Raw genomic sequence first — 12,343 nt, forward strand, 5'->3', positions numbered from 1 at the left:
GGTGTGGTGTGAGTTCCACATTGTAGTCTGCCTCTGGTTCTGCAGTGTTGTTGGTGAATCTACTTTTTACTTGGTCTACATGCCTCCGGCAGGTTTGGCCATTGTCCATTTGTGCAACCAGTAGCCTGTTTCCTTCCTTGCCTGTTACTGTCCCTCCAAGCCATTTGGGACCCCTGCCATAGTTTAGCACAAACACTTTGTCCCCTATCTCATTCCACCTCCCCCTCGAATTTCGTTCATAGTACTCAGTTAGCTTCCGGCGCTTTGCCTCAACAATTTCATGCATGTCTGGGAGGATTAACGAGAGCCTAGTCTTTAAGGTCCGTTTCATCAAAACTTGCGCGGGGGGGACCCCAGTCAACGAATGTGGATGAGATCGATATGCCAGCAGCAGTCGCGACAGGCGGCTCTGCAGCGTGGGACCTTGGATTTTTAGCATACCTTGTTTAACAATTTGCACTGCTCGCTCTGCCTGGCCATTGAAGGCCAGCTTGAACGGCGCCATCTTAACATGATTTTTTGCCGTGGTCAACTATAAAATGTTGAAATTCTGCGCTGGTGAAGCACGGACTATTATCACTGACCAATATGTCAGGAATTCCGTGCGTTGCAAACATGGTTCTAAGGCTCTCCACAGTGGTGGAGGTGGTGCTCGAGTTTAAAATGGTGCAGTCGATCCATTTTGAAAATGCATCAACGACTACGAGGAACATTTTGCCCATGAATGGGCCCGCATGGTCTACATGCGCCTGCGACCACGGTTTGGTGGGCCAGGGCCAGGGGCTTAGGGGGGCCTCCCTAGAAGCATTACTGAGTTGGGCACAAATGGTGCACCGACGGACGCAGAGCTCCAAGTCCGCGTCAATGCCAGGCCACCAGACGTGGGATCTGGCTATGGCCTTCATAAGGACGATCCCCGGGTGCTCGCGGTGGAGCTCCCTGACAAACGCCTCTCTGCCTCGCAAGGGCATAACTACTCGGCTGCCCCACATCAGGCAGTCTGCCTGTAGTGATAGTTCATGCTTGCGCCTATAGAAAGGTTTGATTCCTTGGGGCAGACATCGTGAGCTCTGCCCAGTCACCAGTTAAAACACATCTTTTGACTAAGGATAACGTGGGGTCGCTAGTCGTCCAGGCTCTGATTTGGCAAGCCGTCATACGCGAACCTGTGGATTCAAAGGCATTGATTGCCATGACCATCTCACAATCCTGTTCGTTGGACCCTTCAGTGGTCGCCAGGGATAGCCTGCTAAGCGCGTCGGCACAGTTGTCGTGCCTGGTCTGTGCCTCATTGTGTAGTCGTAAGACGCCAGCATGAGTGCCCACCGTTGAATGCAAGCCGAGGCGTTGGCGTTTATTGCCTTGCTCTCGGATAGCAGGGACGTGAGGTGTTTGTGGTCGGTTTTTAATGCGAACTTGGCCCTGAAGAGGTATTGGTGCACCTTTTTGACACTGTACACGCACACAAGCGCCTCCTTCTCAACCATACCGTACCCGCGCTCCGCTCGCGAAAGTGACCTGGAGGCATTAGCAATGGGTTGTAATTTACCCGCATCATTGACATGCTGTAAAACGCACCCGACCCCGTACGCAGATGCATCACATGTAAGAACTAGCTTTTTACCTGGGTCAAAAAAGGCTAAAACACTGTTGGAACATAGAAGGTTGCGTGCCTTATTGAAGGCGTGTTCTTGGGCGTCCCCCCAAAACCAATCGCACCCCTTTCTGAGTAGCACGTAGAGAAGCTCCAGTAGCGTGCCCAAGTTCTGCATAAAGTTCCCAAAGTAATTGAGTAGCCCGAGAAAGGCGCGCAGTTCCGAGACATTCCGGGGCCTGAGTGCCAGACGAATTGCTTCGGTTTTGGATTCCGTTGGGTGGATTCCATCAGCGGCAATCCTTCTGCCCAAAATTCAACCTCGGGCGCAAGAAACAGACACTTGGATTTCTTAACTCTTAGATCTACCCGATCTAATCGACTTCGTACTTCCTCCAAATTGCAGAGATGGGAGTCGGTGTCCCTGTCCGTGATGAGTATGTCATCTTGAAATACAACCGTCCCCGGGATGACTTGAGCAGACTCTCCATGTTGCGCTGGAATATAGCAGCTGCCTACCTGATGCCGAATGGGCGTCGATTGTATATAAAAAGGCCTCGATGTGTGTTGATGGCGGTGAGTAGCTTAGATTCTTCGGTCAGTTCTTGCGTCATATATGCAGATGTGAGATCTAGTTTCGAGAAAAGTTTTCCTCCAGCCAACGTGGCAAATAGGTCCTCCGCTCTGGGCAGCCTGGGTATTGGTCCTGTAGGGAGACTCTGTTTATGGTAGACTTGTAATCCCCACAGATTCGTACCGATCCATCAGGCTTCATGACGGGTATGATGGGACTTGCCTAGTCGCTAAATTCCACCGGTGAGATAATGCCTTCCCGCAGAAGCCGGTCCAGTTCGTGTTCAATCTGTTCCCTCATCACATAAGGCACAGCTCTAGCCTTGTGATGGACCGGTCTGGCATCCTGTGTGATGTAGATTTTAACTTTAGCCCCTTTTAAGGTACCCACACCTGGCTGAAAGAGATGTTCAAAATGACTTAGAACTGTTGAGCAGGTGGTCCGTTCCTCTGACGACATGGCGTGAACATCATCCCATTTCCAATTTAGTTTTGCCAGCCAGCTTCTCCCCAACAGTGCTGGGAGATCTCCGGGGGAAATCCATAGGGGAAGTCGGTTCACCGTCCCTTTGTGTGTGACTGAGAGCAAGGCGCTGCCAAGGACTGGGACGATTTATTTGGTATAGGTCCTTAGTTTGGTGTTGATCCTTGTGAGTTTTGGTCTGTTGCTTTTGTGCGGCCACAGCTGTTCAAATTGTTGGACGCTCATGAGAGATTGACTAGCTCCCGTGTCCAGTTCCATGTTGACGGGTATCCCGTTGAGTAGGACCCTCATCATTATTGGAGGCGTCTTTTTGTAAGAACAGTGGACATTGATCATGTTGACCCGCTGTACCTCGGCGTCCCGGGCACTGTCCCCACCGTCTTCTGGTCCGCTTTCCGACCCTTCCGATTCGTATACCAGCCGAGCTGCTGTTTTTCTGCATATGCAAGCCAGATGCCCTGTATCTGCAAACAACATGCTGAAATCGACACCCCCTTGTTGAGTGCCTTCCCCCATATCTCCAGCACAGACTGCTTCCATTGTTTCCGAAGGATGTGCTGCATCTGCCTGATCTCTCTTGAGCTTCTCTCAGTCTGTAGTTGATTGCTCGCATTGTGGGTTGATGAGGTGTGAATGGCCATTCATGTGGCCCTTGATGGCTTCTGGCACCACTGCCTGCTGTTGAAGGCCTGCTCTCCTGCCTTTGTATGTGTGTGGGGGTAGCGGCTCATTTCACGCTGTGAACCCCTTGTTCCGATGTTTCATTAGTTGTCGTACCCGCAGTATAGATCAACCTCATTTCTTCTTCTCCTGCCAAGAATGTCTGTGCGACCAGTGCTGCTGCCTCTAGGATCAAGTTCTTGGTCTCTATAAGCTTTCGGAATATGCCTGTGTGGCCTATTCCTTCAATAAAAATGTCTCTCAATAATTCTCTCCTTAGTTCATCGGAGAACTCACATAAACTAGCCAGCCTCCGAAGTTCCGCCACAAAGTCGGGTGTGCTCTGGCCCATATAGCGTCTGTAGTTGTAGAACCTGTGTCTGGCCATGTGTAGGCTGCTCGCTGGCTTCAGGTGGTCTCTCACCAGTGTGCTCAATTCCTCAAACGACTTGCTTGCTGGTTTCTCGGGTGCCAGCAAGTCCTTCATTAAGGCGTATGTTTTCGAGCCACAGCTGGTCAAGAGATGGGCTCTTCTATTGTCTGCCTTATCGTCTTTGGTGACAAAGCTTTGCTGGAGCCTTTCTATAAAGTCCTCCCAATTGTCTCATCTGAGCCATTGGTAGCCATTCTGTGGATTCTGTGATCCCGTAACTCGTCGCCACTGTAAAGTCCTGACCCTGCAGTACAGACTTACACGAGACACATGCTGAAGTCAAGGTCACTCTGGACCTGCACCTTTATTTCACAGCTCTCGAGTGCCACACTTGCCTAAGACCTGCCTTTATATATCTGTGTGGAACAGGTATGCAGTGTCTCCTGCAAGTGCACCCCTGGTGGTAAAGTATGCTTGTGGTTACAGGTCATATCTAGTTACAGTCATGTATAGCATGGTAAGATACAGTTATATACAGTAGTGTGAGATACATGACAACTAGTTCTGGACTTCCTTCAGTGAAAGGGCAGTTCTCCCACTGGCTGAAGACATCGGCCCTGAATTTGTGGTCAGAGGCTTCCTGCAGGGAAATAGCTCCAATCCGCAAGTAAAATGCCAGCGTACCTGGTGATCTGGGAAGTACGGAGATTCGTGGTCCTGAGCCTCTCCAGGTACTTGCGGGTAGAGGCCCATGTATCCCAGGGGCTCATGAGGTTTGCAAGCGCCCCTGGAATCACATGGACTGGACCAACGAATGAAATAAAGGGATCTCCATTCATACTTATGGGGATCCCTTGAATCCCCATAAGCATGAATGGGAAGACCCCAAAAATACAGGTACATGTCAAAAAAAATCATTACATATTTAAATTTAACTAAAATAACATTTACTTAAATATTTAAAACAAAAATTTAATTTTTGAATTAAAAAAATGTTTTATAGGGGCTAAAAATAAACTTACTTTATTGTACAGGCTTTTTAGGGGTCAAAATTGCCACTTTTTAAGCCCCGCTTGCGCCTCCGGCGGGCGCTCATGGGCCGCAACAGCATTTTCGCCTGGGGCAGGGGTGTGGTAGTACCTCCCGGGAAACTGCCCCGGAGTTTGGGGGGGGCGCTGTCGTGGCAGCGAAACCCCGTGCTTAGTGTCGCTGGCTGGCACATAACTGGCAATTATGTCATCGTCATGCGCGCCGACCCCTTAACGCCCCACGGGGGAAGTTGCCCCACGGGCTGCTAGGTTGACGTGGGCGGATGTCAACGCCAGCTTCGTATGGTGTGAAGTTGGGCAGACATCTGCCATTGGGATGCCCCTTAAACAGGAGGCCATTAGCGCCACAGCCCGGGCCACCATTGTACAGCCCGGCACTCCGTTATGGGTGCCATACTGCTGGCCTGGTCGCTCGCCTCCCTGGTGGCCCAGTCGCGGCCACCAAAGGGCCTGCAGAGTGCGCAGCGGCCCTCCTCGAGGGGTGTTATCGGATGCTCCGCGTAGTGCTGGGCTCCTGTGCACCGCATTCGACTCAACACTTTGCTCCCGCCCTGGGAGCACCCCTCCGAGGAAGCGGAGCACTTGAGACAACGCTCTACCTCCTTTGAGAGGTGCATGTGTCCAATTCTGCATCGGGGACAAGACTTCCGGGCCGGCCGATAAAAGTCCTGGCCCTGGAAGGTTACTGCCTCCAATTGGGGTGAGGGACAATTTCGGACGCTTAATGTTTAAAGGATTGAAAAAAATATATTTTAATGTTTTTTTAAACTCCTACACTGTTAAAAGCAGGCATTACCAGGCATAAAAATTTCATGGGCATTCACTGGGCAGATGTTGTTCAGCCACCTAAGGACTCATTTTAAGAGTGGAAGCAAGTCTTCCTCGATTTCGAAGGACTGCCTATGATGATGATGATGATGTTGGACAAATAGCCCATCTCTCCGCCCGCGGATGCCCTTTTCCCGGTGATGCGTTGGATCTCTCGAGAAGATTCTTGGCAGATCGCAAGTTCCGGGTTTTCGCGCAAGCGCTTCGTGCTCCTACAGCTGTGTATACACCTCGTACGCACCTGTAGGGGCCACAAATTACGAGCCGTCATCTTTGGATCAGTGTGCCTGCAGAGTCAGGCTCCAAGTAAACTTTAAGACCTACTGCACTCCTCGTTCCCCACTAACCTGCTGTCATAGCACTCCCATGGCATATGTGAAACTCAAATTTAAAACATTTCGGGGGTGAAATTCGATAGTCCCCTGTTTGGGACATTAAGTTTTAACTTTTTGAACAGTTAGCGCCTGGTGAGATGGACTGCAAAATTGTGGAAAATTGGGCATCTTCACCTCAGAAATGAAGGGAGGCGATATCTGAGGAGCTAATGGCCTCAGTGGGGTGCTGCTGCAGCGCTATTACCAGAGCTGTACCCAATTTCAGGTGACTTTCATTCAGCAATATTCAACTTCCTGCTCATTCCAGTTCTTAAAGGAGATGTCGTTTCAGGCAGTAAATGGTTATTTTCATCATTGCTGGTCTTCACTAAGAGCTGGATGGCTGTTCTGAGATGGCTGCTCCAAATTCTCTAAGATGGGCCACTCGGTTCAATGATCTGGCATTGGAGACAATGTTGGGGGCAGTGGAGAGAAGGAAAGAGGCACTGTTCCCTCCATCTGGGAGAAGGCCAACGCCACAGGTCTTTAGGGCCATGTGGGCAGAGGTGGCCGGGGAAGTGTCAGCCAGCACCATGGTCAACAGAAGCCCAACACAGTGCCGGAGAAAATTCAACGATCTCAGTCAGGTGGTCAAGGTGAGTACATGTTTGCACAACTCTTACATACCAGCCTCTGAGCCCTTATCTGTGTATACTCTGCAAACCAGCATTTAAACCAAAAGGCAACCACTAAGCAGCTGTACTTACTTACAGTCACATCCTCATTTCATGTCTTGCCTAGATTCACAGCTATTCAACCACATCAGGCATATCTTCCACATACATAAATGGACTCTTACTCATACAGGTTCCTTTCTTTTGTAGGCCAAGATGGCACATAACAGGATGGAGCAGCAGCCGACCGGCGGGGGGCGGGGGATGCTGAATCGCGCCAGCTGACTGACTTGGAAGAGCGAGTTCTGCAGCTCATTGACCCGCAAGTGATGGGTGCCATGGCCAGCAGAGATTTAGATCCTGCTGAGGGCAATAATGGTATCTTTATCCCCTCTTCTTATCCCACTTTCTATTAAACTAGAAGGCCTCATACTGTCTGCCTTCCTTGCTCCATTCCTGCCCTCTGCCCCCACCTTAATGTGCCATTTAAGCTTTCAGATAACCATGCAGCAGATGACCAGCTTGTGCCTGAGCCCCCCCCCACTGAGTCACGGGGGAGACAAAGATGGGGACAAGGATGGGGATGCCGAGGAGGAGGAGCCAAGTACTGTGTCATTGCTTCTCTCACCTGCAGGCACCAGCTCAGATACTGGCACTACACAGTCCTTAGAGGGTAGGTTAGTAGAGGGGTCTGCACTGGGTGATGTACCGGGGCCTAGTGGGCTGCACCATGGTCAAGGGGAAAGGAAACCTCAGTCGCCATCTCCCCAGAGAGCAAGTTCGCACGCAAGTTCTGCTGCATTAGACTCAAATGAGGACCTCGATGGGGAGGCATTTACACAAAGGGTGATGGCCTTGCACTCTGCCATGATAGGTGCAATGGCAAGGATGCCCAAGAGCCTGTCATTGCCAGTGTGCAGACGATGGTGGACGACCAGAGAGACTGTGTGGATCCAGACCTCATGACGCATGTCATGGGTGATGTGGCAGCTTCTAATGCAGCACAGCTGGAAGCAACGTAAAGTCTTGGTGTTTGATGCAAACAATGGTTGCTCGCATGAAAGCTCAGACTGGTCTCAAGCAGACTCAGCTTGATGCCACGCAACATCTTGGTGCAGTCATGCAGTCTTGGCTGCCTGCCATGTAAGCTTTGACTGCTGCCATCACCACTATGTCCACCACAGTCGACCGAGGATCTCACATTGTCACAGCAGCCCAGCTATCTGTGCTCCAGCAGATTGGTGGGGATGCTGAGGTGCTGACCCATGGGAGTGGCAGTGGGTCAGTGGAGCAGGAACCTGCTGTCTCTCTCAGGATGACAGCATTCCTGATCCCACCACTGCCACTTGTCGCTGCCGGTCACCCAGACAGCCCAGACTGCCGCCCAGCCTGAGTCCTGCTGTTGCTCTTCCTCCTGGTCCTGGTCCTCCTCCTCCTGCCTCTCCTTCTCCTCCTCCTGGTCCTCCTCCTGAGGTGGTACTGCTATGCCTGGTGGCAATGGATGTGCCCTCAAGATGGCCAGGCTGTGCAGCATGCAGCAGCCGGCAATGAATAGGGACACCCGCTCAGGCGAGCACTGCAGGACTTCTCCTGAGCGGTCAAGGCAGCGGAAGATTTACTTGAACTCTCTGATGGTCTGCTCAATGATGTTCCTGGTGGCGGCATGGCTCTCATTGTATGACAGCTGGGCAGGAGTGGTGGGGTTGTGGAGGGGAATCATGTGCCAGGTGGAGAGCGGATAGCCCTTGTCTCCGAGCAGCCAGCTGCGAGCTTCATTTGGGGGCTGGAAGAGAGCTGGTGCATGATGAAGGCATCGTGGCTGCTGCCAGGATAGTGGTCATTGACATTTAGGATTCTGAGCTTGTGGTCGCACACCAACTTGACATTCAATGAGTGGTAGCCTTTGCGGTTACGGAATATCTCAGGATTGGGTGCAGTCAATTATTAGGCATCATTAGAAACCAATGACACCCTACACCTTTGGGAATCCACATGCCACTTGTGCTGATTCTCTCTGCTCATGGAGAAGGAAATGTAGTCCCCATTCCTTCTGTAGAGACTATCTGTGACCTCGCAGATACAGCAATGGACGGCAAACTGGGAGATGTTGGAGATGTCTCCTGTTGTAAACTGGAAGGATACATTGGCATAGAAATTCAGTGTGGTGGTGACCTTGACTGCCACTGAGAGACCCGTGCACACTCTGGTCTGAGGCTCGAGGTCTGCTTGCAGCAGATGGCAATGCTCTGTGACCACGTCCTTGTTGAAGTGCAGTCTTCGCACACACTCAGTGAAATTGATGTAAGAGCACTGCTACTGGAATACCCTGGGTGGGTAAGGTCTCCTGTTGCCAGCCCTGTGGTGCCTTCTCCCCCTGCTCACATCTTGCTGTCCTTGTACCTGTCTCTCTCCCACTCCCTCTCTCTCTTTGCCTTTCTCCCTGTCTTTCTCTTTGTCTTTCTCACTCTCTTTGTGCATGAGGTGGAAACTGCTACAATCCTTGCAACAGGCACTCTGCCTATCTGTCAGCAAGCTGGAAATAATAATGGCCGACAGAAAAGTTTTCGACAAGGTGGTGCCTTTAAATTGCGGTTCCCCAGCCTACTCCCGCCTGCAACTTGACAGCTGAAGCTGTCGTTGTCATTGCCAGACGGTACCTGAAGGGGAGAGGCTGAATTTATGGGGTGGGGAGAGGGGTGATGGGGGTGGGGGTGGGGCAGTAACAAGGCGGTGCGCATGGCAATGACAACATCATCGTTGGGCGCAACCAAGCGGGACGCTACCGACAGACGCCTCCGCAAAAAACGAGGCTAATTTCGCTGGGGCGAGCCCCTGGGTGAAAACAGATTTACGCCCCATTAACACCCCCCGGAGGTGCTAACGGGAGGCACACATGAGGCCAATTTTGCCCCCTTCAACTCACCAATCGGGAAACCGACCGAATAATGAATCTTTGCAGGATATGGATTTATATCCCATGAATGGGTTAACTTGATAATGCGAAGCACACATTCGCAAAAATTATTTCTCATATGGCCCTATTTGGGATTTTTAAAAAGCATGAATATTGGAAACCTGCAATCAAAACAAAATATGTAATTAAAACAAATGCTAGAAATATACAGCAGGCTTGTCAGAATCTCCTGCACAGCTATGGTGTAAACTAGATTACAAACTCGGTTCTAAACTAGTATGCACTAACGCGTTATCACTTTATCACTAGTTCTGTTTCTCTGCAGTGAACTAGTTGGGTTTTTAACAACAATTTGGCAACTTTCATGGTCATGACTTCTTAGTGGCCAATTCAGTACCTTTACTGCTAAGATACTGCATTCAATGCATATTTAACCATCTTAAATTATCACCTCAAAGTGCATCCACTATTGCTACAGCACCAAACTTGTAACTACCAAAACGTTAATCTAGTGTTATTTAGCCAACATTATGCATACAACCCAGAATTGGGAAGATAATTCTAGTGACAAGAGGTTGAAAATCTCATGTTCCCATCATTAAACTTTACTAAACTTCTAACATCATAAATGTAACGAAATTGAGTAATTTGAGAACTTATTTTATGCTGTTATCTCCAGCAGTATTCATATTTTAAATATACCAGCAGCTATATCTTATTTTAAAATTCATTCATGGGATGTAGATGTCGCTGGCAAGGCCAGCATTATTGCTCATCCCTAATTGCCCTTGAGAAGGTGGTGGTGAGCCTCCTTCTTGAACCGCTGCAGTTCGGTTCTCCCACAGTGCTGTTAGGGAGGCAGTTCCAGGATTTTGACCCAGCGACAATGAAGGAATGGCAATATATTTCCAAGTCAGGATGGTGTGAGTCTTGGAGTGGAACTTGCAGGTGATGGTGTTCCCATGCGCCTACTGCCCTCGTCCTTCTAGGTGGTAGAGGTTGCGGGTTTTGGAGGTGCTGCCGAAGAAATGTCCCACAGAATCATCTCCTCATGACTCTTTTAAACCACCTTTAAATTGTAACTCTCACTGTGAGCAATAGCACAGAAGATCCACTAAAATATGTATTAGTTGTTGGATATGGTCGAAGATTCAAGAAGTAATGGCGCTAAAATCCTGGCCTGTATGGAGTGTATACAGACCCGGGCAAGCATCACAAAAGCCGGTTTTCGGCACGTAATGCGTATGCGCCAAAAACTGGCTTTTCCGATCTTGACAGATCGCACACATTTCGGGGAGAAGGACATTCCCACGGCAGAGATTGCGTTATTTGCCCATCTCTTGCCCAGCGAATGTCCTTAAAACTCTTGCGCCTGGTAAAAGCAGGCGCATAGCCCACTTTTACCAGCGTAAGAATTTTAAAACATATCAAAAACATATAAAAATAAAATTTAAAGATACATATTTATGTTAAAAACCCTGCCCACTCAGGTAATTTTATTTGAAATCATAATTAAAATGTTATTAAAAAATCGGCAAATATTTGTTTTTCAAAAACATTTCTATCAACTTTCATTTCTATAATGTATTTATGTGAAGTGTTTTTAAAACATTTTTACGTAATGTTTGGGTGTTTAGGGCTGTTTCTCATTCATAGTAATAGGAGTTTTGGACTTACGAAACTCCGGCTACTATGAATCAGAAAATACTTTACCGTGATTGAGTATCCAGGCCCACATGATTCCTACGGACATCCTAACGTGAACGTGCTCCGTTGCGCAAGAAGTGGAGGCCTCAGGACCGGGATCTCTGGCGAGCATTTGACCAAAAGATAAGTACGCATCCTTTGTCCTATTTTTAGTCAAACGCCCGTGGGAAGAAGAAACCGGGATTTCAGTGGCATTGACACATTTATACAAAATATTGGTTAGTTTGAAGACTGTGTTCAGTTTTGGACAGCCCATTATAGAATGGATATTAAAGCCCTGGGTTGGGAAGGTGCTACCGAAGTAGCCTTGGCGAGTTGCTGCGGTGTATTTTGTAGATGGTACACACAGCAGACACGTTGTGCCGGTGGTGGAGGGAGTGAATGTTTAAGGTGGTGGATGGGGTGTCAATCCAGCAGGGTGCTTTGTCCTGGATGGTGTCGAGTTTCTTGAGTGTTGTTGGAGCCGCACTCATTCAGGCAATAGGACAACATTCCATCACGTTCCTGACTTGTGCCTTGTGGATGTTGGAAAGGCTTTGTGGAGTCAGGAGGTGAGATATTCACCGCAGAATATCCAGCCTTTGACCTGCTCTTGTGGCTACCATATTTATGCGGCTGGTCCAGTTAAGTTTCTGGTCAATGGTGACCCCCCAGAATGTTGATAGTGGGGAATTCAGCGATAGTATTGCCGTTGAATGTCAAGAGGTGGTGTTTAGACACTCGCTTGTTCGAGATAGTCATTGCATGTCACTTGTGTGGCGAATGTTACTTGTCATTTATCAGGCCAAGCCTGAATGTCTTCCAGGTGGTGCTGCATGCGGGCATGGACTGCTTCGTTGTCTGAGGAGTTGCGAATGGCACTGAATACTGTGCAGTCATCAATGTGTAGAGTTTTGGTCTCCTAACTTGAGGAAGGACATTCTTGCTATTGAGGGAGTGCAGCGAAGGTTCACCAGACTGATTCCCGGGATGGCGGGACTGACATATCCAGAAAGACTGGATCAACTGGGCTTGTATTCACTGGAGTTCAGAAGAATGAGAGGGGATCTCATAGAAACGTTTAAAATTCTGACGGGTTTAGGCAGGTTAGATGCAGGAAGAATGTTCCCAATGTTGGGGAAGTCCAGAACCAGGGGTCACAGTCTAAGGTTAAGGGGTAAGCCATTTAGGACC

The sequence above is a fragment of the Pristiophorus japonicus genome, chromosome 14 (assembly GCF_044704955.1).
Source record: "Pristiophorus japonicus isolate sPriJap1 chromosome 14, sPriJap1.hap1, whole genome shotgun sequence".
NCBI lineage: Eukaryota > Metazoa > Chordata > Chondrichthyes > Pristiophoridae > Pristiophorus > Pristiophorus japonicus.